Raw genomic sequence first — 25,128 nt, 5'->3', positions numbered from 1 at the left:
TAAGGAGAGATTGGGCATTTTATTTCACAAAAGAGTTAGTAGTCTTTGTTTTACAGATTTATAGAACTGGTTAGGGAGTGTTCTGATGCATTGTTTGTTTGTTTTTAAGAATAGAGACTGAGGCTTGAAAAGACACAAATTTAAGCTCTTCAATGTTTGTTTAGGCACTCTTCAGTTTTGAAGAGTCAGACTATGAAGTGCCTAAATGCAGACACCCTGAGTTGATTAAGGAAAACATTAATTAGTTTCCATAAAGACTACCAAAAATTCATACACATAACAGTTGAAATTGCAGATGTGTGTATAGTTTTAAAAAGAAAAAAACACACCACACACATATAACCCTTTCTTGAACTCAAGAAACAGGTGCTTGAGCACAGTGGAGGGAGAATAAAAAACGGAGTGGTTCTGTGAAACAAATGTAAAGAAATCAACAGGTCATATTGCCCTACCTAGGAGGATGAACTGCCCAATCCTTGCAGAGCTCAAGGATTGCAATGACCTGAGCTGCCACGGGGTTTAGACCCTGCCCAGCAGGACCTGTGTCTATCACACAGATATCTGCTATCAGGGCAGAAGGAGGAACACACTGGCAGGACTTTGTGTTCAGTGCTGCTGTCACTGAGGATTACACATTAAGTACCGTGCACTGAAAACGTTGGTTGTGTGTCTAATATTCTTCCAGTGTGTGATCTCACCAGACAGTCAAACAAACTGGAGAACACCTGAAGAACACCTTTCCAAACAAGTCCTCTACCTTGCTTTCAGTAGAAACATCCTGGTGTTTGATGTGACATACCTCTCACCCTTCCCCTGAGCTTGCACTAAGCCCAGACACCATGGATGCACACAGAGCTAGGACTTCATCAACAGCAGGAATCATCACAGACTTCCCATCCCTGACTGACAAAACATTTCCAGTTTGAAACTTTGCATAATGTTTAATATCAAACCTGCTACTGCCCCAGCAAGCTAATGAAGAACAGTGTGACAGTACTTGATGATGGCAACACCAAGAGCATCCCTACCCTGTACCTTAAAGAGAACATGGTTTTTGAAGCCATGACACTGGAGCTGCTTCAGATGAGCCAGCCCTACCAAATGCATCCCACAGCAAAAAGCCTTGCATTTTAAAGCCACCCCCAGTGGTCCTCTGTACCATGAGATGGATACTTCAGGACACCCACGTTGCACTTGTAATTCTGCATTAACTCTGCAGAAATTCACACAGGAACCAAAGAAATGGTTTTGGCACCTCATTTTGTATGGACCAGTACTTCCATTAGCACTGGTACTTTGGGACCTTCCTCTGAGAGAAGACACATTTCATTTTATGTCAAAACAAGAGTGTGGGTGGGTCACTTGCTTTTCACTTGTCAAAGGCAAAGTTTGTTTTGAAGCCCTGCTGAAATCTGCAGAAAGGAAAAAAAAAAAGGAGACAGGATATGAAAAAGATCAAATAAATATACACTTACAAGCATGTGTCTGGAAAAATCATTTTCAGATACCCCACACTTGAGAGCTGGTATTCCAGTTTCCTATGGCAAGCTTTTTGTCCCAGCGCCAATAAACATTACTTCACTCAGTTTTATAAAAAAACAAATAAATAAACCATGAGTGGCACTGGACTAGGGTTCAGGACCCAAGATAGCAGTAGATGGAAACATCTGTACCCTAAGACCAGGTCTTAAACAAAACCAAACTTCTGTGCTTATTATTCCTCTCTGCTTCCTTCCAGAGATGCAGGGACTTGTGGAACAGGTTATCTAGCAAGAGGTATGGTGGATCTCTCTCCTCATGAGTCCTGGGAATACAGGGGAGACTTTCAAACCAGTGTTGCCATCATTTGTCTGTGACCTGACACTTCAGCTTGTTCTTTTAGCCCTCTCCCACTCAGAGCACCCCGCTCCTCCACCTCTAGCTCCTCTGAGGTACCTTCCATTCCAAGGCCTTTGCTCCCAAGCAGGTGAAAGAGCAGCGGAACTGGGAATGAAGCTGCAAACTGCAGGCAAAGACTCTGGAGGAGCAGAGCCAGAAAAGCAAGAGAACAGAAGGAAAACAACAGGAAGAGTCAAAGTCACAGCACCTGGAAAGGGATAAAATAAAGCAGTGACAGATAAGCAGCATATTAAGATTGTACCAGAACTTCCTCCATCCCCAGCTGTGTATTTTTGCCAAGTGTCATTGACTTTTGTGCACTGCCATTTAAATCTCGGCGTATTACAGAGTTTACTCTCGTGACTGCTCTGGACTTTCTCTCATTTGTTCCTCCCCACCTGAAAGGCAAAACCACTGCCATCTCAACATGGCAGGTGAAGAGAAAACCACACAAACCTGCTTACCGTGGGAATATAAATATTATATATTTGAGCTACTGAGAGAAAGGAAAAATTACTGAGAATTAACATAAATCAGAATCTAGAAAACAAGAAAGAGTTAATAGAAAATGCATTTCAGATGGAGAAAGATTGCTTCTGAGTTTGTCAGGATCCAGAAGAATGTTAATTATAGATCAGGCCACTGCTTGGCTGCAGTTATTGAGGGGAGAAAAAAGAAGATCACAATGTTTAATTGAATATTCTTGGGAGGGGGCGGTTCTGAATTACTGTTTTTTATATAAGACCAGATGATACAGCCATCCCACAGGATGATAATGAAATGACTTTTATTCCAACAATAATGGAAGAGAATATAAAAACAGCTACTCAAAGTTGGCCATTTTAATTAGTAGAAAACTTCCATCTGAAAAGTCTAAATAGAGCTTCTAAGGAGCTCTTGAAACTATTTTCAGTAGGAGACAATATTAATGGACTGTAAGAAATAATACAAAAATATTTAAATGTCAACAAGGCAACCAAAGTAACAGCAAGTTAACCTACCTACTGTTCATTTCAGATGAAAGGAAGAGATGGAAAAGGGAAGAGAGTAGTGAAGAGCCCAAGAACTTCCAGAAGGAAGAGAAATCTAATTTATGCTTATAATTCCACAATAACTGATAATCAAGCTTCTTAAATTTTCTCTCATTCTGAAATAATATTACAAGCTTAATACCCCTTGTAGCGTAAGGCAACTGACTTGGTGCTATACAAACAGAGCCAGAGTGAGATGAAGTCAACAGGCCCCATTCAGTGTAACAAGGAAATCAGAAATCTCCAGATGTGAAACGCAAATGAGCTGACTGTGCCACACGTTTCCAGTGGGTTCCCACAGGGATCAGTTCTTGGCCCCAGACTCTAATACTGTGACCTGAGAGGAAAAGCCACCACTGCTGAAGGTTGCAGATAATGCAGTATCAGCAGGGGCAGCAAGTAACAAAAAGGTCAAGTCACCAAACCAAAACACAGAGATCTTGGTAAGCAGCCATAAACAAGAGACATGTCTTAAGTAAAGCTGAAGGTAAAAAAAAAAAAAGAATCTTATGGTGTAAACCAAAGGCTCCAAGTCACACTTGGGTGATGACAATGAGAAGCCAAGACCCCAGGACTCAGGGACATGGCTGAAGAAACATCTGTGGGACAAGTACCACAAGCACTGAGTCCTAGGGAGGAATTATTGCAGATGTGTGCTCATGCCTCAAATGCAGGAGGCCCCTGTTGTATTTCAGGTTCAGCCCCTCAGCCAGTGCTGGGGTTTCACTCAGTTCCAGGTGCAGCCAAGCACTGGGAACACTTGCTTGGCCATCCCATGCTGTGAGGCCAGCACCCAAAGAACAGCAGGGAGGTATTGCAGAATCTTTTGCCTTTTTTATTTATTTAGGACTTCTTTTGTTTGTACTTGTTTCTTAAATGAGAAACTTCTTTCATATTTAAAAGAAGTGTGCCTGCAAAGCTCAACCCCCAGCTACAGCTCTGTACTGCAGCCTCATGCCAATCACACAACCTGCTGCACAAGTCTGTGTTCCCTGCAAAACCAGAGTTTGAGGACTTCAGAAGACAGAGAGGTGTGAAGCACAAATTTCTCTGTGTTCGTGGTGAATGTAGCTGCTACTGGCCACAGCCAGGCTCCACTCCTATGCCACCAAATTTTTAAAAAAGGAAGTTGAACAACTGGAGAAAGTTCAGAGAATCACAAGAATTATTACAGAAAGAGAAATCTTGCCTCAAAAGCAAATAAGAAAAGAAGAAACCAACGTATTCAGCTTATCAAAGAGGAAACAAATGCAGAACACGAATGTTCCTAAGTAATGAAACGGAATAAGACTTCAGAGGATGGCTCGACCAGCTTGCAGCTAAATTTACCATCTGGAGCCAGATCCATTCACTATGGTTCACAATGTTAAAAAAAGGGAGAACAATCAATCATGAAGGAACAGTGCAAATTCTTCGACCCAAGCCATTCTTAATTGAAGAGTAGAGGTTGCCCTAAAAAGATATGCAGGAATTCAAACAATCTGGGAAAGTTTTATAGCTCTTGATTTACATAAGGTTAAAATAATTCATCATAATTGTTTCCTTTGACCCTCTGGCAGCCAAACAAGGCTGTATACCAGAATGGCAGCGTGTTCTGGAGAAACTGATGCCAAGCCAGAGCTGGGAAACCTGCTGATGCGACTCTGCATACCTGTATTCCAGATAACCTGATATCCTTATCAAGAAGGCAGCTGGGGAACACAGTTCAAGAAGGCAGGTTTGAGACCAAAGGTTGCTCATGTCAGACACAACGCCCCGCTCACAAGCCTGCTCCAAACACGGCGCTCGGCAAACTCCAAGTGGCCGGCACATCCCACAGCACTAGCCCACGGAAAGCCTTTTCCCGTGTTTATTTTTAAGGCTGGGCTCTCCAGCTCTGCTGCACAAGTGAGTCAGCTTTCCTCTCCACACCAGAGGGTTGGTGAGGGCTGCACGCATGTTCCCCACTAGCTGGGAGAGGGAGCCCCTACCACTTGCCATCACTGCAAGAGCCCCACCTCAACAGCTGGGAGAGCAAGCTGGGAGAGGGTCTCAGAGGAGGAAAGATTTGGCAAGCTTGCATTGGACTTCAGGGTTTCTCTGTCAAAGAGACTGAACTGCAAACACACACATGCAAACTATCCCCTATCTTTCTGAAACTAATTTGTTCCTCAGGATCAGAGTGGCATCTGCAGCCACACCACACCACACCACAAGCAAGTGGTTGTGACATACTGCAAGGACTCACAAGCACAGACCACTGTTATAATTTTCAGAGTCCACATTTGATTTCCACATCCAATAGATGGCCAGTTTCAGTGATGACAGGACATTCCCCATGAGCCCAAGCAAGAGGAATGCTGAAGTGCATGGGGAAATTAAAATGGAGCTTCCACATGAAGGGATTTGCTTCAAAAGAAGTCATTTAGCAGCTGCTCACTTCGAAGTCTTTTTTAAGTCTTCTAGTTAGTAAAGCTGCATGTGTCTGGGCATCTCTTTCAGGGTCTATCATCCTTTCCAAGTGCAAGTTTGCAACAGCAAAAGCCTGTCCATAGCAGAGAAATCAAAGGCAAATAACTTTCTTACTTTAAATCTGACAAAGAGCACAAACACAAGTGTGTAATGTGCAACCCTATTCAAACACAGCGAGAACTGTGTAACAAGGTTACTTGTGCTCTTATTTTACATTAGACATAAGCTTTTTTTTAAAAAAAAAAGTTTTTAAAGCTTTTTTAGTTTGAAAAAGAAAAGCTTTAAAAGCAACCAGCTGACAGAATGAAAGGAGAGGGAGCATTTAAGGAAAGGATGAGTTTGATCCAGTTTTAAAGATTAATTACAAGATTAATGCCAGCAGAAGATGCTCCAGCCAACACCTCCAGCCAGCACACACACACAGAGCCCTGCGCAGCATCTTCCCCATCCACATCTCCCAAACCCTAATGCATAAACAAAGCCGCTTTCACTTGTGGCACTGAAATTTAATTAATTGGATATACTGAGCAAGTGAGTGAGCTGTGCAGCGTGGAAGATGCCTCTCCTGAGGCTGCAGAAAGAGCCTGCCAGCGTTCTGGGGACAGAGACGACGCAGGGAAGTATCAGACATTGCATAAGCACAGGCACACGTCATCGCTCATTCCTGCTATCCCGGCCAGCGCTAGCTCAGACCCCTGCCAGCCATGGCCAGGATCCATTCCAGCTATTCAGAGGCAGCAGGGTGCCCAAATGGGGGAGCAGGGAGGGGAGGCCCAGCCTGGGGGTGTGCCTGGGGATGGACATGGGACCCATCCCAGCACCCAGCCAGTGCCTCCAGGGGCCCCTCAGCCCCTGCTTGCGCAACCATTACCCCACAGTTTAGAAGCAGGGGGAGTAGTGTGGAAAATGTGGTTTTTCCAGACTTTACCAACACATTTTCCTTCTTCTAAGGAAAGAAGTATGGCCTGGTGTTTAGAGGACTAGGCAGCAGCTGCCATCACACACCATCTGGACCAGCCTGGGCCTCTTGTCCCATGAGGCAAAGGCGCCCTTTGCCTCTTCATTCCACGCACCCAAGGGCAGTAAGGAAGTGATACTCTCCAGTCACAAGGGAGGGATCTCAAGGGTAGTGGCATGGAAGATTGCATCACATTCAATGCCAAAATTATCAGGATCATAAGAAAACCAAAGCCAGCTGGGAGAGAGAGAAAGCCCCTTGTTGCAGGGTACGGCACTGGACACTGCACAAAGGCCAGGAGTGAGAGACACACACACCAGCACTTCAACTGTTTAGGTTAGTAAATACCTTTGAGATCTTCAAGTCCAACCCAGCACTGACAAGTCCAACATTGAACCTGGTCTTAAGTGCCACATCTGCACATCTTTCAAAAATCCCCAGGGATGGTGACTCAATCCCTAGACAGCCTGTTCCAGCGCTTGACAGCCCTGTCAGTAAAGAAAATTTTTTATTATCCAATCTAAAACCTCCACTGGGGCAACTTGAGGCCATTTCCACCTGTCCTTGGGAGAAGAGACCCAACCCACATTGCTATGACTTCCTTTCAGATAGCTGTACAACGAGCAAGAAGGTCACCCCTGCACCTCCTTTTCTCTAGACTAAACAACCCCAGCTTCCTCAGCTGCTTCTCATAAGATTTGTGTTCCAAATCTTTCACCACCTCTGCTGCCCTTCTCTGGACTTGCTCCAGCACCTCAATCCCTTTCCTGACATGAGGGCAAACATCGGATTCAAGATGTCACCTCACCAACACCACATACAGTACTTTAGGCTCTGAGGGCTACCCAGAGGTAAAGTGCAAGCTCAGGAGCTCAGAAATCAAAATCCGCATTCTGGAATTTCAGGCATTGTGATTTCTTCTGTGCAGCCTGCAAGGCACCTTTGGCCACACGAGACCCCGCTGCCAGGCACCAACCCAGCACAGCCCCTGGCATTACACAGTTCAAGCAGAGGGCACCCAAAGGGAGGAAAACTCTCCTGGAGCTAAATGAGTCTGTTTGGCTCTAGGGAAACACAGGTACAGAGCCAGAAAAATAATCGGGGAACCTTGTACTGCTTATCAGCAATGTGTAACTCCAGAGCCAGTTAGGATATATATACATAGATTTCTATACATGTGTATGTGTGTGTGTGTGTGTGTGTGCTTGTGTGTCCATGTATTAAATATAGATCATTTTTTTAACACAGCACCGTTGGCTGCATAACATTTTGCATGAGCATCTGCCACAGACCATCTGGGCTGGGAGGGAGGGAGACCAAAATGCCATAGGACTCTTGAGGAATTTGAAACTTGCAGCAGATTTTACACAGAAAGCTGTTGCATAAGGGACACTGACAAATGTGTGGCACCAGGAAGGTTCTTTAACTAAAAGAACGAAAAAAGAAGAAACGGAAGTGATCCTAAAACTGCTGCTTCCTGTGGAGGTTGGAGCTGGCTACAGATGACAGGACTGACTTCACACCACTTATATTCAGCATCATGAAATGAAACCAAACCAAGTTGCCAGGACAGGCATCAGTGTGCCAGAAGACCAAGCACTGAACCAATGTTGCCCCAATGAACTGAAAGTAGTACCTGGCACTCAGCAGATTAGCACAGACTGTCTTTTGCTTCTGTCAAAAAAAAAAAAGGCACATCAAAGCCACACAAATTTTAATTCATTAAACTAACATACAAGAACAAATGGTTCCTCTGTAAAGCATTTCAACATCCTTCTAACCAAGACAGCTTCACATTCATAATGCTTATGTGCAGATAGAATCTCAACCACTTCCTGGGCAGACTGTTGCAATACTTGACAGCCCCATCCACAAATTTTTCCATCATATTATCCAATCTAAACCTACCCTGGTACACCTGCAGGCCATTTTCTATTGCTTGTTACCTGGAAGAACAGACTGACCCAACCTCCTTTCAGGTAGTTGCAGAGATCACTAAGGTCTCCCCCTGAGCCTCCTTTTCTCTAGGCTAAACAACCCAGCAACCTCAGCCGCTCCTCAGAAGATCTGTACTCCAGACCCTTCAGCAGCTTCTGTTCTCCAGAGACTAAAGTTCTACAAACTACAAGATTTTATAAATCAAGGCTCACAATAATCACATCTTATGCAATAAGAATACAAAGACTCAGACATGCCAAAACTAAAACCATCAGATTTTCAGAACTGCTGAGCACCCTCCTCTCTATACCTCTATTTTTAATTTTTTTTCTAGCTGCAAGAGCTGCAAAGTCTAACAAAGGAAACTAAAGAACATGAAATATGTTCAAGCTTGCAGAGTCTGCAAACTTTCCTAGAAAAGTGTTGGGTGTGCAAAAACAGCTAGGGATTTAAAAGAAGTGCTCTGTTCTACCAACAAGTTGTGGTTTCAGGTGGCTTTGGAAGATCTGGTCTTCAGCAAGTCAAAATGAGCATGGCTGGCACTAATGCCAAAGGAGAAGAACTCAGTATTTCTGGGATTTCTGTAAGCTGAATTGCTCCTGTGTTGTAACACTTGCAAGCATGCACATGCTGGGAACTCAAGCATAGGACAGTAGAGGGAAATAGCTCTCCTTTTGGAAAGAGTAGCTGTCCCTCTTTTCCCCACTAACTTATCTGTATTTTTCTAATAATGCAATAAAAATATTTAGTAACATTTCAAAAGGTCCAGTAGGGTATCATTTTGTAAAAGGAACACAGTAGGCCATTTTATAGAAAGACCTAATAGTTTTGTTCCATGAAAGGGTTCTGTTACACAAGCCTCCAGTTTGAGCTTCATGGGGACAGCCAGGCACACCCAGAAAAGCCTGCAAACAGATGGAGATAACAGAAATTTAAATGGACCATCCAGCTTTTAACATAATTCCCATATGTGCTATTCTACAAGCTACCAGGTGGGTGGGATGGGAGGAAGGAGTAGGTAGAAGAGATCATTAATCTCCCCATCCTGCCTACAGTGCTTCAATCTCTGGTGCATGTAGCTGCAGTTAGACCTACTCCCCTATTCACAGGGTTTGTTAAGCCAGCCAGAAAAGGTCAGGACAGAACATGGAAATAGATTTAAACCAGATTCCCGCTCTAATAGCAATTCAAACTGCATATTCCCTAACTAAAATGAAAATAATAATAAAAGCAGCAACAAACTGATATGCTCTTAAAGGTTTAGTGCTCTAGCCATTCTTATTCAAACAGATGATTTGTCTGATCCTGATGTAAATCCATTATTAAAAGTTCAAACAGTAAACAAGGATATATGCTAAGAATCAGCCTTTTTTTATGTGTAGAAATTTGTATTCCTGGCTTTTCTGTTGATACGACAGAGGCTCCACACACAGTGCTGCACCTGCAGGAATAAAAGCTGGACAGGACTTTTCACACCACATCACAGTATTGTTAGGCAATTCATTGTATTATCAGACAAGACCACGACTCTGCACCTCCAAGAGGGGCAACTGGGCCAATAAGCAAACAGGTTAAAGACCCAGCCAAGGGCTGTGAAATCTCTCACCGCTAAGGGATGTTCATGCACATATTCAGGTGTTCTCCTGGAACACTATGAAGTTGGTGTTTTGTTTAGGGAAAAAATCCAGCACCTAAGGAGGACTACAGAGAGGGTCCCCAGCATGACTTACAAGAACCACAACACAGACCTTCTGAAGCCCTCAGTGATAAGACAAGAATAAGCAAGACACAAAAACACAACTAGGGAGCAAAAGAGGAATGTGCACAGCTCCCCATCTTGTCCTTCAACACTCAAATTTCCATGGCAATGAGTCTTTTCTTCCTGAAAACAAGAGCACACTTGTGAAACTGGTGCAGGAACACCAGCAGCAAGCCACCTCTACTGATAAACACAAGCTTCATCCTTAGCAAGATAACCTCTAGCAGCAAAAAGACCCTGTGGTCATTCAGCCTATGCCAGTGGTGTCACAAGAGCACACCTGTGAGCCTGTGATGTGGAAGAGCCCTGGGGATGCTGGGAAAAGGGACAATATTTCACCAACCACCACCCAGAACACCCCAGGTGTTTTTGTATCAGATACCTATCTAGCCCCAGGATACCTGAACCCTTTAGTCACTGCCCAAAAACTCAGATAAACAAGGTCTAGAAAAATATCCAGAAAATCAGCCCTGTTTTAAGATAACATTGTGCCAGACACCTGCAGGACTATTACTCTCCTGATGGCAGGAGCAGGCCTTCACCCCTGCCACTCCTGTTCTCAGGAAGGGACAAGGTGCCTAACTCGCCTTCCAGGGCAGGGTTAAGCTAAAACACTGGTGCACAAGGCCCAGGCACCTCTTCCTATGACAGTCCCCAGCAGAGCCACGAAAGGGACAAGTGCAGGCAGCAGTATGGAAAAGCAACCCTGTGCAAAGACAGACCAAGTATGTGCCCAGAGCAGCTTCAGGCCTGCCTCAGCCCAAAGCACAAACACAGAGTTGTTGTCCTTGGAAAGAGGCGAGAGCATCCCCGCAATTCACCCCACCAACATCCCAGCCGTGCTCTCACACTTTATATTTAACTACCAGTAACCCATGTGCTAACCCCTCCCTGGATTTACATCATCCCTTCGGCAGAATAAAACCACATGGATTCAACGGGGTTTGGTTAAAAGTTATGCACACACGCACGGCTCAGTGGTCTCAGGGTCTCAAAAGCCTGACTGTTGGCGCTGAGCCCTGCCCTTGCCTCCAGATCCAATGGAAACACAGAGCCATTTGTTGTGAGCCCCGGGGTCGCACAGAGCGGGGCCTGTGCGGGCACGGTGCAGGGCAGAGGTGGGCTCCCGCTGGAGGGGAGCTGTGCTCCATCTGCCTTTCACACGGATTTCTGACGCTCTTTCTTCCTTCAGCGCGTCTCGTCCAAGGCACATAAACACGGCAAGTGAGACATTTCTGAGCAGAGGCAGGAGCAGTCTCAGGGCCCTGTGGAGAAAGAGCAATAACCCCCGCCTGTCCCCCATCCGCCGCTCACTCCCCAGCAGAGTCCCGGCCGAGGCAGCGGCTGGCAGGGATCCAGCCCACCCGGACACCGCGCCAGGAGCCTGCAGCTGCAGGAATGTCTAGGACCGGGCGCACGCAGCTTTTTTTAATTGCATGCTTCTGCTTCCACAGTCTCAGACTGCCCTAGCTGGGTACGTTTTGGGGTCGGCTTCTTTTCTGTCTTTCTTATTTCTTTCCCAAGTTCTACTTTTAAAAGTTCTACTTTTACTTTTAAGTGGATGGGGAAGGGGAGGGGCAAGGGGAGCAATTACAAGGCAGCCTATTGTGATGGAATGCTCTTCTGCCTGTTCCTAGACTTTGAAGGTATGCTCCCCAGCCTAAATGACCACAGTCTTATCTTATCCTCATTTCTGGGTAACACTTAGATTTTCTCGAACTCTGAGAAACCATTTTTCTCTGTTGATAGCGGTGAAGAAAGCAGGGATCTCAGACGACACAAACCAGTGTGAACAAAGCTGAAAGAACACATTTCAGAAAACCTCGATGTGCCTGAAAACCCACATGGAGGAAGGAGTGTTATAACAATATCAAGCTATGAAACATACTTTGGCAACCTATCTTTAAAAGCTCAAGAGTCTAAATGCTGCTCATATCCAATGGATGAGAGCACATCTTGAAAAGTGAGCAAGTCCTGGCAAAGTCACATGCAAACTACTCGGCTACGCCAGCTCAGCTACGCCAGCTCCGTCATTAAAACTCAGGCTGAGCACAACAAAGAGGCACATTTCAACTGCAAGACTCAATTTGAAGCCATCACACCAGACTGCAAATGCAGAAGGAGTTCATAAATATGCGGTTTCTTATAGCCTGACTTTCCATCCTATCTGTTTCACCAAAAGGTGCGGTTCAGCCTCTTGTCAGCATCCCGCACCAAGAAAATCCTAGTATTGCTGTGTCACTGGAATTCCAAGATAAAAATGTTTAACAGCCATAACCTCGAGAGATATGTGCCCTTCTGCCAGAAACTTTTTGGTTTATTTCTCATATTCAACAGAAGGCACCATCCTTCCCAGAGGTCACTGTCTCTCAGCTTCACTTCACATCTGCTGCTCCAATCCAGTTCAGCCAAGATGCATTTGTGGGTTATTCAAGCTAACAGAGACCACCTTGGCAAAGCAGTGCGAGGGAGCTACTTCAGGTTCAGTTATGCCAGCAGCTCTAAAGTGGAGAGCCAGAACACCTAACCACTGGTTTATTTCTTGCTCTCCCTCCCATGGGTGATTTCCACTTTATTTCTACCTGTTGGTCAATCAGGACTGACCTCATTTAAGAGATCAGTGAGATTACACAACTTTGGAGCAGCAGCAGCCCAAGCACACAGCCCTGTACAACTCAAACAAAATTTGGACTTCTTTTTTCTCTCGACCTCTCAGAACGGCATTGTTTTCATCAGCAGCTCATTTCACAACCTACTGCTTCTTGGAAACATAAGGGAATGTAGCAGTATGTAAGTAATTCAGTGTCTTCATGCAGAATCTTACAGTGACGTGATAAAAAAATCATATATTCTTCCTACATCATCTGGTGTGTGTAAGTCTTTATAAAATGAGACATTATGATGTAGGTTGTTTAGGCTGCTTCATCTAAATCACACTGCCTTGCACAGAGCACTGCTCCCTTTACAGGTATTACAAATGACAGAATTTGGTGATTTAATTGCAACAATTAGACCATTCTGGCTGAGGCCAGGTGCACAGAACTTCACTGAAGTGAAAAATGCACCTCCATAAAAAAAATTAAGTAAGACCCATATTCTTGCAGCAAATCTTTGCCAACAATATGGGCAACTCTTCATTTTCTATAAGTATTCCATAAAACACAGTGAGGTATGTTAGCATCTGTTTTCCAGATAAGGTAGTGCAAGAAGTAACCTCCTCAAACTAGAGCAGCATTTGGCATTGAAAATGCAACAAAAACTTGAGTATTCCTGTAAGGGATCTGCAAATCTACCTATCCCCATATGTGTAAGTCTGGAAAAGAGATTCTCTGTCTCCAGCCTCAAGAAGAACCAAAACTGGTAGAGACAACAGACATCTTTAAGAATTCTTCTTCAATTCATGGAATGAGCAATTTGAGCTCTATCAAAGACTTCACAAAATTTCTTTGTGTGAAGATGCACTTTGAAGTCCAATTTCAGTAAACTGTCATGCCATGGTCATAGGACAGGAAAAAAAGCAGATTGATTTGGACATCTTGTCCAAGTTTGCACTGCGTAGCTGTACTATCTCCAGGGTGAACAGCTTTTTCATAGAGAACAATGTGTGGTTTGTGTGGTTCCCTATCTTTATGATCTCGTGGATTAGCCTGAAATGCCTCGGGCTACAGTGCATCCTGACCAGGCCATACTGTCTCTTATAATGTTGCAACAACAACATTTAAGTGCCGAGTAGATTTCGCAGGCTACTCTCCCTAACCCTGAGTTACCAAATGGCTGGAGGTGTCAGAGTTACCATAAATCAGCGAAGTCCTGCAGGCTCTACCGACAGGACTGCCACTGCAAGCTTCCTCCAAAACCTGTGCACACTTTTGTTACAGCACACACAGCGGACTATTCAACCCTTCCTACTGAAGGGAACATCTGCTTCTGGCATGTAATGTTCCCAGATCCCACTAAAAAAGATTACTCTAGGTAGCCACGTACTTCATGATGGCAACAGATCAGCCTCAAACTGAGCAATCCACTCATCTCTGGGCCATCTGCCATCCCCCAGACACAAAGTACCTGACTGTTTCTTACTACAAAAACAATCCAGCCATACTTTAGCAATCGGAAAATGAAACTCAGCTCAAGTTCTTTTGGCCTGACCACTGCAGTGGGTTTGTTGGTTTTTGGGTTTTTTTCTGGTCTTCCATATATAGTTGTGACAGCAACAGTAAAATATTCTCTCAGCCGCCCTCCCGCAGCAGAGTCTGTACCCACCCACACCACAGATGTACTCAGAGGTACAAACCTCTCCCTCCCTATTTACAGAGCCTGACAAGCCAGGGATGCCGCTTGCTGCAGCGCTGTTGGTGCTCCAGCCCTCCCACAAGATCCCAAATTTGTGTGCAATGCAGCACCTTGCAAAGTCTAAGGACCAGGAGGAGCCATGTGCATCTCAGATTCCAGAGGAGTACACACCCCATGTTGCCCAAGATCATTGTGGGATCAGAGCTGGCAGGTAACTATCAAAAACTCATAACAGGAATGATTTCATTCTTATAGAATTATCAAGCCACATTTTAAGCACTGCATATACAAGAGCAGATTTTAAAATGTTTCACACTTCCATGTTTTCTTCTTCACACATGCTTCCATCTAGCAAAATCCCACCACCTTAATGAGCAAGATCTTTACCTTCCTTGTGGTTATGCATAATCCTAACTAAGCAGAACACGCACCTTCCACTTAAATTTCTTCAAGTTACTTAAGCTACATTAGTTAAACATTATTTTGCTAATGTGCCAGTGCCACATTCTGATATATTCTGCCTTGAATGGTGCACTCCCACTCTTTTCCCAAAATACAAAATCTGTCTCCAAAATACTGCACACCTCCAAAAAAAACAACACACCAGTGGACAGATGACAGTTTCTTGCTAAGGCTGAATACATTCCTTCCCCTGTTGAAGAGGGAATTAAATTTGTATCTTCTGAGGTTTGCATCACTTCCTGGTATAGGCACATTTTGTCTTCTTTATTTTTTCCCTGTCTTTAAACCTCCTTTAAACCCCTCCAAGCCCAGCCAGAATCCAAACCGAAGTGGCTGAGCCAGCTTGCACTACACTTTATCAGTCAGCCTTTGACCGAAGCAAGCAACCCAGACTTCCCAGGGGTGCCTCTGACCAGCAGGCCCAGCTTCTCACAGTGGCATCGATACACAAAACTGCATCGTGTCTGCCAGGGAAAGATAAAAAAGCACAGCCTGCAGATAAACATTCTATTGCTAAGTCACAGGTTCATCATGCATATACTAGAAATATGGAATAAGAGGAACCCAGCCTCCTCTAGTGATAACTCGTTTTAAGTGAAATTACAGACAGTTTCTCTTTTCTTAAATCTCTTCCTGGTCCAACTAGTCTTTAATAAAGTTTTAAGCTAAGATAACTTCTTGCTAATTTTTCCTCCCAAATTCTGTAAAACTGACTGTTGTTCAGTCCCTTAGTCTGAACCCCCTGAAGAGGTCTCCAAAGCTCAATCTGGAAAGGGAAGAGGTTCTCCTATTAAAACATGTTCAGCAGGAGCTGGCAGGTCTGGATTAGAGACACAAAAACCTAACAATGAGAGCTCCACAAGACCACCAGCACGTACCAGCAAGGTAGGGAGCAGAAGTGACACTCTCCTACTCTGTATGGTTTCTAGGGCAGGAGCTGGCTGAAAGAGCATACATTTCTCAGCTCTTCTACATCTCTTTGCCCCTTCCCTGGATCCCCTCAACAGATCCTCTGGCTATACCCTTTTCCAGTACGACAGTGGAAATCTTTTTTACCCCCCATCATGGTTACACTTGTGCCCTTTCATATGAGCCTCTCCACCAGTGTGAGAAACTGTGCACTAAGCTATAGGGAAGAAGACCTAAAAGAGGCAGAGATGTTCCTCACATAAAACTATAAAAAATAACATTTTTATAACCTTTTTTTTTTTCCTCCCTGTCAGAGAGGGATGGAAAAACCCTCTCCTTCCTCCCAAACTTATTTTCCTGTTTGGTTTTCAAAGGAACACAACCAGGACACGAAGACTATTTGCTAAAAAGGAGACTCTGAGAAGTTAACAATGACCTCGAGCATTTGAATACACTGTCTGCAGTTACACTGACCATAAGGTCCTAGGGCTCCCTGCTCACTCCCTAGGTGGGGAACATCCCTGTTTGGCTTGGCTCGGCTCCCTGAAGCGCTGCGTCACTAACTGGAAACAGGCGGGTTTGCAGGGAGATTCCAAGAAGAAGCCCAAAGGAGCAATGCAACCACAGGCACCACTCCTCAGACCAAATCAGGGGAAAATACAGGATGCTGAAGGAACCTGGTCTTTGCTTGGTCCCTGGCTAAGCTAACAAAAGAGGGTTGAAGTGTCTCTGTGTTGTAAATAACCACAGTGAGGAACCTGAAATTGCTGGTTACATTAATTGTGTCTTTGTACTTCAGAGAAATCCTTGACAATCTGCTTAGAGACAAAAAAACCCAACCTCCTCCCTGCTCTATGAGACAGCATCAGGCCATGTGTAACCTCAGGGCTGCTTCTACGCCAGGCCCCTCTCCCCTCCAAAGTCCAGAGGGAAGATCAGCTCCTGTGTGAGTACAGCTTCAGTCTGAGATGTGTCAAATATCTCTGCTTAATGCAAGAGCTCTGAAACAAAGCATCACCCAGACACATTTCAGATTGTCACAGCACTGCCTCAAAGCTCACACACAGTGCAGCATCTGCCAGCGACTGAGATGTTCAAAGAGCTGTTTCCCAGCACCAGCACAGCCATCTCTCTCTGGCACGTAGTGCAGACCTCTGATGTCACAGCCAGGGCTGCACACAACTCCACATTTCCTCACCCCACCTGCCTCCACACTTCTTCACACCACTACTCGCTCCATGTTTTCTCAGGCATTTGCTCACTCACTTCATTCTCCACAGAATTCTGACTCCCATTTTTCCCTGCTGCTTGACTGAACTGATGGAATGCAGCCTGCCTGCCTCAAACACCACACCTCTTGCTGGAGATCTAAGCAGAATTGAGATTTTTGGGACACCTGCTGGAAAGTGCCTTAAGAGTGCTCAATTAAGAGAAGACAGGTAAGTCAAGAGAGACCCCTCAAAGGCCTTTTGGCAGTACTCTGAAAAGCCAGGAATGTCTTGTCCTGTGGCTCCACTGCCACGGGTTACCTTTGCACAGCAGAATGACGAAGGCAGTCACAGGAGGAGAACTTGCCCCATAAATTAAGTGGTGCTGAACGGCCAGCATTGCTCATTTATTCCATCCCCAGACAGGCTCCAGAGGTGACTCCCAGCAGCACGTAGCTTCAGCCTCTCCTGGTGGAGCCTGACCAGCCTGACAGGATCATCAGGCTGAGGAACTTCACTCCTTGCCAGACATTCTCCAGGAGGCACTCCATGCTGAGCAGGTCAGGAAGGGGCCACTCCACGAGTGCAGCAGCATTCCCCCACACACCACCACCACCCCACAGGCACACTGGGACTTCACACCACAAAGAGAAGCAACACAGCTTTAGAGAAGATGGGCACTCTCCTGGTCATTGCCGTGTTTCCAATACAGCTTTTAGACACTTTCAAGCTACATATGCTGTCCACACTATATTAGAATAAAATATTTTTGCTTCTAGCATATTCCAGAGAAAAACCAAAACAGCATTACCACTACAAAAGGTTATGCCATGCCACGGAAGCAGTTTAAGGCAGTACCTTCTGTCTGCCAGCTGCCTAAATACAGAGATGCTAAGGGAGAAAAATTACTAGCCCTTCCCAAATGTCCCAGGCCCTCTCCTCCTCTTGTTTCAATTTGCACGTCAAAATTAAAGACTATTTCCCTGTAAACGATGAGGATACTGACCCTAGATCACATAGAGATCTCCAGGCTTCTTAAAATGCTGCAGAAGTTCTAGACAGGCATTAATGAGGTAAGGCCTGCCACAGCCAAGGGATTTTAAGCTTCCTCCAGATGATGGTGTAGAAAAGTACAGGCGTGTAGAGTGATACACAGAGGCAGAGGGACAAGAACAATCTTCCACTGTTAAACACTGGAGTAACAGTTGGTACCATATCAACCAACGTCTTCCATTGATTATACCTTTAAAATGAAAGCTACAAACCTTGCTTTTTTATCTGTATATTTATCCCATCTTCTCACACATTCCCTTCTTCCTCACACCTCATCCTAACTGCCTTGCTTTCTGCTTTTTCTCTGCCCTTCCCTTGTCAGGGTTGAAGACCCTTGGCACACTGACACCAATCAGGTGTGTTTGACCCACTCTATACAAGGCCACCTTTGGTAGTCAGCTTCAAGAAGGAACATACATAAAGGTGGCCCTGTATTTGGGGACTATCACCTTTTTTCTAGCAGAAATCTTATCCTTCTCCATCTGTCTTGTACATTTTCCTCCTTCATATGTGCCAAGAGGTGTCATGATAAACACAAGCAGTTCAAAAACAGCTTGAAGCAATTAAAGCACTTATTTAAATTTCACTGAAATCAACAGTTCAGGAAAATGACCAAATGCTGTGATGTATGTTACACCTTGAAGTATCCAGAATCAACAGACCCAGCAATAAAGTTTGATAGAATTTCAAGCTAGAAAGGACTATGAAACCTTCCTAATCTTCCCTGTCCTAATCCACTGTTTCCATGAGGTACCCTTATATAGGATCTGATAATTTGTTGAAATATAACTGCCAGAAGAGAACACGGGTGTGCCTCAAAGATTGAGGAATGAGCACTTTTCTTAACTCAAGCATATTTTAGCACTTTTTTTGTTATTGCATTCCAAGTCTTGATTTCCAATATGTATTCACCTGTCCCATAGGTAGACACATTTTTTTTGTTCCTAGTCACATAACTTTGCTTTCAGACCATGGATAAAAACCTTGAGAAGCCTCCAGTCTGGTACCTTTTAGCAGAATCCAACAAATCTGTCCTCTGACAGCAAGTCTCCATTAGCAACTACTTTGAGTCACTCCTTTAGTTCCATACACTTTGTGGTACAATCTTTCAGCCAATACAATGAAACAAATAGCCAATTGCTTGCAAAATTTCTCAATTTACTATCCTTTTTTTTGCATCTCAAAGAATGAAACCAGGTTTGTCTGAATTTAATGGAAAGCTCCACAAGACCACCTTAATTTAAGGTTTAATTAAAATTAAATTCCACCTACTAGGTTTAAATCCTCTCTGTATTATTGCACTCTGTAACTGTGGAATACTAAAAGATTCCAAGTATTTTTACATATCTTGGGTACCAGGATCTCCAGTGCATAGTTTTAATTTCCTCCCCTTTACTCTGTTAATTGAATATTTTCAGGTATTTCCTCATAATGTCATGACTCAACAAAAATCAATGTCAACAAGACAAACTTCCCCTCTGGGACTTTCTAGCCTATCTGGATTTCCAGTTATCTAGATTTATTGGTTCCAAGGCATGTTGATTATTTGTACCATATTGGTTCCAAGGCAGGCTAATTACTGACAGTGGCTAATTTTCACATGACACCATTTAGAGAAGTTTCCTTTCTACCCTTACATTTGCCAACATTGTGTTTTCCCCTTGCATATTCTTTACTGATCTTCATCAGTTTCTCTTTACTTCACACCTATTCTTTTCTACTCTTCTCTAGCCTGTAAGCATTAGATGGGACAAAAAGAGAAAAGGTACTACCAGAGGACATTAGCAGTTTAAAAAAGGCACAGCATAATGATAGCTTAAGATTCATAATCCCCTTTATAATAACTTTAATCTAAGCACAAAGCTCTGAAGGGATCCTGCTGTGAATACAAAAATACTCATTATCTGTGTGTTACGAGAACTACAGCTGAAATCCAAGTTTTCAGATGCTCTATTCGGGTACTATTACTGAAAATGACATTACATACATCACATGAAACTGAGAAAGATGACTCAAGAATAGCAATGTTAGCTTAATAGAAACTGTTCTGATCACACCACTTCCTCAAACTCCTCCAAACACCTGTCTACCTTTAAAACAATACATATTTAATGTTTGTAATAATTTCTCACAAATCATCTACTTCAACCACTTGCTTTTGCGGCTGTTCTTGGAATTCTCCCAAATTAGCCTCTTTCAGATATCCAGGTGTCAAGAACTGAAAAGTCCTCAGCCAAACCGTGACTTAGCGACACTTGCAAGACCCAGGTTTTTAAGAATCTCCCCAAACCATACTTTTCAACACTTTAATCACCACAATAGCAGCAGCACTGTTAATTGGCCATCCCCAGGCACAACCCAAGTCTCCTTTACACCCAGACTTCACAGCTTTCTGCGCTCAATAACTGCTTCAGAAGCCTTTTCAGCAATGCAAGTTTTTGCAGACTCTTGTTTCTTGCTTACAGTTCCAAGCTCCCTTTTCCCCCTCAAATGCCTGTGAATTTGAAACAATTTCCTCGTAGCTCCAGTGGCTCCATCCCAGCCACCATACCATGTAATGTCCCTCTGGAACACTAAAGCCACATCTTAAAACCTAGTAGGATTTTTTCCCTTCCCCAACTAATCTTGCCAGCAAGCTGTCCCAAGCAAGGTTCTTTCTCATTAAAGCTAAAAAAATATGTTCTGGACACAAAGTGCTTTTAAACTTTTTAGAAAAGTAATCAGGATTTTAACTGCACATTTCTGAAAGTCAGTGACACTTTTTGTGTGCATTTTGATCTTGCAGATCTGGCAGTGTTTGTAGTTGAGAAAAAACCAGCAATATAAATTAAGTTCATCTTTTCCCTGTGGTTTTTCTAACATGTTTCTAACAACCCAACAAACAAGAAATGGCAATAGGGAAACATTCCCAAGTCACAGGGAAAAGCACTTTTCTGATGGAAATTTAGCTGAAATTTTGTTCTGAACGAGTACAGCCAAGTGGAAAGTCACAAGTCACCCTGGGCAAGTACAAAATACTACTTTTTCTCTTTTAGTCCTTCAGCCTGGGCAAGTACAAAATACTACTTTTTCTCTTTTAGTCCTTCTGGCAAGTAACAGCATCCACTGAAAGCCATGAGAAGCAAACGAGCTGAATTGAAAAAGAACTGCAAAAGCATTAAGGCTCAAGGAGGAGACAATTTTGCATCCAGAAAGCTCATGCCTTAAAAGCAGTGCCAAAGCTCATTCCTGCCATGCCTGCTCCTGCAGGCAGTCATGCCCGAGCGGTGCCTTCCAGCAGTCGGCAGAGAGAGCAGGCTGTAGATCCCGAGGGAGCAGCACCCACGCACATCTGGAGCCCTCCTGCAGCTGCACCCACACACATCTGGAGCCCTCCTGCAGCTGCCAGCTCCTGCCCTCTCCCAGTGAGCCTCGGGTTCAGCCCCTGCAGGAGTGCTGTGAGGGAAGGGGTCAGCCAGACAAGCAGGCACTGAATCATATGGATGGCACTCTCCATCTGGAGAGGAAAGGGGGAAATGTTTCTCAGTGAGAGGAAGGGCCGATGGCCCACAGCCAGCCATAATGGACATTCCCAGAGAGCCCTCACTCCCTGTGGCATTTCACCAGGGAGCACGCAAGGCATTAGAGCCACATGTAGGCAGTGCCAGTTTGCTTTACTTTTCTAAAAAGAACCCGTCTGCTTTATGCCCCTTTTTCTAAAAAATACATCTTACCAGCCTGCCTGAAAGCCCACACTATTCCCAGGCCTGAGTCACCCACCCGGCAGCGCAGCGGGGAGGCACAGAGGAGAAGGGGAAGGGAGCTGCAGCACCAAGGAGCTCAAACAAGACATACCATCAGTGCTGATGACGAGGCCAGTTACACCCATGATGAGAAAGACAGATGTTTTGCAGAAAGTCAGCCGCTGCCTCATATTAGCGGTTATGAAAGTAGAGAGTTCAGACATCATATTTTCCTTCAGTCTTTATCCTTTGCTAGCCAGGGCAGATCCCAGAAAGCCAGGTTTCTGGCTGCAAGAAATACTGCAGCCTTAGCTCTAAGTTCTTAGTCTTGGCCCCTCCTGAAGGCATCACTGTGTCTGTAATATCCCAGGCTTTCTAAGGCAACCATGCCATCACTGCACCAGCAGTGGTGAGAAAATCCAGGACAGAAGATCAGTTCTCTGCTGCTCCTGAGTTTTAGTTCTACACAAACACGAATTTCTCCTGTGGGTACCAGAGGCTCCATAAATGACAACACACATGTCTTCAGATAACCCCCACAAATTCAAAACATTGCAGGCAGATTACAGAAACCAACAAAAGAACCTATTTTTTTCATAAGACTGGGGAAAAAAACAGCCTTAGAATAAGCATTCTCTTGTGCACAGAATTTGCTGCAGGGATGAAGGGACAGAGATCTGCTTGGTATTCCAGGACAGAATTTGGGGGTTTTTTTGGTTGGGTGTTTTTCAGGTTTTAGGGTCTACAAAACCTCCTCCATGCTACTCACATGAGCTAACCCACAAGGTGGTCTCTTCCCACATCCATGGTTTCAGGGTTATCCACAACAAGGAAATAACACAGGTATGAGGTAGCATAAACAAACAGCCTTGAAACAAACCAGTCTGCTGCCCAGCAGTGCCCTATCTCAATCTGAGCAGGTCAGTGTCTTGAGTCCAGACTGCTGTAAAAGGAACCACAGCATAGGTCCAGCTGGAACAGGGCTCAGGTCATCTCCAGCCCAGCCTTCTGCCCAAACAGGGACAACACTAAGCTAAGAACAGCTTACTCAGGGCTTTAGCCAGTCAAGTCTTAAAAACTTCCAAGGAAGGAGGTGGTGCAGTCTTCTGCTGATGTCCATTTCCACCCACCATCATGCCATGCTGTGGTGTAAAGAGCCTGACTCTTTTTCCACTCTTTTCTACAGACATTCACATCACAGCATCCAAACTTTGGAGAAGAGAAATTAAACCAGGTCTCCTAAGCACAGTAACTGAAGGATGCTTCTCTTGCTTCACAAGTCACCATGAGCTTCAAATAATTTTGCCAGAGCTGAGGACTCTGCTCTCATCCAAAATCAGGGGCAACACTCAACATCCTCAGTGCAGAACAAGGGCAAATTACTTTCTCCTGTCTACTGGAGATCAGCCCATCTCACCCAAAAAAGCACACTCCTTACCCCTGCAGGCAACTTCAGCTGCAGCAAGAGCTCAGACATGAGTGCTGCAGGCTCACCAAACAGCCTGGGCTCATTTCAGCAGAGCTGCAGGATTGCAATAAGCCCAGCTCCAGGTGAGCCACTAAAGCCCATCAGGAATATTGCTCTTGGCCCCTACACTACGGGACAGGAGCCTCCACCAACTTCTGTCCTGCATTGCTGCTCAGGACACATCCAGTCTGGCAAGGAAGGAGGCCCGAAGCTCCCTAAGACACCCAAAGCTCCCGTAAAGGTTACTAGAGCAGCCTGGTCTCTATTTCTCACACCACATGACTGACAGATTGCATGAAAGGACAAAGCCAGCTCCAGCACAGCTGCAGAGAAATGTTTTTCTTTGGCAGAGAGATTTTCTTCCTTGAAAATCAGGTCTGTCTGTTTTTCTGCTACATAGCCACATCCTTCTCAAACAAGCCTTTTTCCTACTGACCCTTGAACAAATACCTCTTCCAGGCAAACCCTGTTTTTTCCAGTGACATCCAACTCAGAGTCCACTGGTATCAAATAAATACACACATGCACATCAGGCTTTCATCTAAGCACAACACATAAATCTACTATGACTATTCCCACTGCACATTCCTTTAGCTCAAAATGCAGTTCCACTACCCCTTCCCCAGCCAAATATTCCTGCCTGCCCTTTCACATCAGCATCGGTACCTGGGCTGCTACAGGGCAAGCTGTGTCAGGAAACTGATAAACCTGAAAGCTAATTTCTGGCAAAAAAAAGTCATTTCAAAACTGGATGAGCTCGCAGGCAGCTGCCACAACAGCCTGTGGTTACATCCAGGTGCCGGACTGCACTGTCAGGTCTTGTCACCCACAAAAAACACACAGCCAGAAGGCATCTCCATGATTCAGAGAGAGATGAATAGGGAGCAACAGCATAAAAGAATGTGCCCTCTGAAAACACAGACTAAGAGCTCTACTGTGAGAGCACCCCTCAGGGATCCACCAGGAACCTACTTCTCTTGGAAAAAGGCAAGATGCTCTAGCGAATCAGAGGAGTTAAAGGGGGGAACTTGTAAGCTCAGGGTCGGCAGCCAAGACAGCCTGTGACAAATGCTACTGAGCCAGGTCAGACACTCTGTGTCTGACAGCAATTTCACCTATCAGTAACTCACCCACAAAACGATCCTTCTCCAGAAGGGAGAGAAGCAGCCTAAAACAGAGGATACAGGGATGATGGACGTTTAAACCAAGTATTACGAAGTGACTGGAAAAGAGCTTTGGGAATGGAGGGAGGAAGGTGTAGACAGCAGTAAGGACAGCAAGGCCTGATAACCAACATTTGGATACAAAAAAGCACAAAAATACAGTACCTATCTGCAAGTGCAAAGCCAGCAGTAAAACTTGGCCAGTCAGAGACAGGGGGCTACTTTCAAAGTGTCTTCAAAGCAACAACCAAGTATCTCAGAGGGCCCTTGTGAGCTGAAGGACCAAGAGAAAATGAGCCCACAGCAACACAGAGCTCCCAGCTCTTTGGAGGGAGGAGCAGCCAGCAAGGCACAGCACACACTGGCCTCCTCTACAGACAGATAATCCTAAAAAAATGAGACTGCTTTAATAAAAAACTAGCCCCCATCCCATGATAGGGGAAACTCACTTAGCTCTAGCTAAGAAGGGACTCTTCACACTGCAAACAAAGACCTGCAAAGAGCACAAGTTCCCACCAGCCCTGTAGATAAGCTGAACAACTCCAGACACAGGAAAGCCCTGTCTGCTAACACCATAAGTGAAATTCCTTTACCCCTGCTATCGTGCACAACCTGCTCCATGTGTAAGGACTGGCCTTCCAAAGGAAACATTTACAGAGCACAGTGCACATCAGTCACGTCCATTAGGAAAAAGAATAAATAGTGGGTTTGTACATTATGCTGGCTCATTCCTATCTACCACGCTTCATAGTTGGTCCCAGGACAGACTAACATTTTTTCCAGCTCCTGTCTTCTGCTCCTGCAGATCAAGCACTTCACTATACAGTTACAGCCA

The 25,128-nt window shown here is 44.7% G+C and overlaps 1 protein-coding gene across 2 annotated transcripts in view; it reads right to left on the bottom strand.

Annotated features, from left to right (window-relative positions):
* CREB3L2 (cAMP responsive element binding protein 3 like 2) overlaps positions 1-25,128 on the bottom strand; it is a 74,349-nt gene that overhangs the window by 43,924 nt on the left and 5,297 nt on the right. The window lies entirely within an intron of this gene.

Source organism: Onychostruthus taczanowskii, unplaced genomic scaffold, assembly GCF_017590055.1.
Source record: "Onychostruthus taczanowskii isolate IOZ18803 unplaced genomic scaffold, ASM1759005v1 scaffold15, whole genome shotgun sequence".
NCBI classification, from domain to species: Eukaryota; Metazoa; Chordata; class Aves; order Passeriformes; family Passeridae; genus Onychostruthus; species Onychostruthus taczanowskii.
The sequence above is the reverse complement of the archived record's forward strand: the minus strand, read 5'-3'. Positions and strand labels throughout refer to the sequence as shown.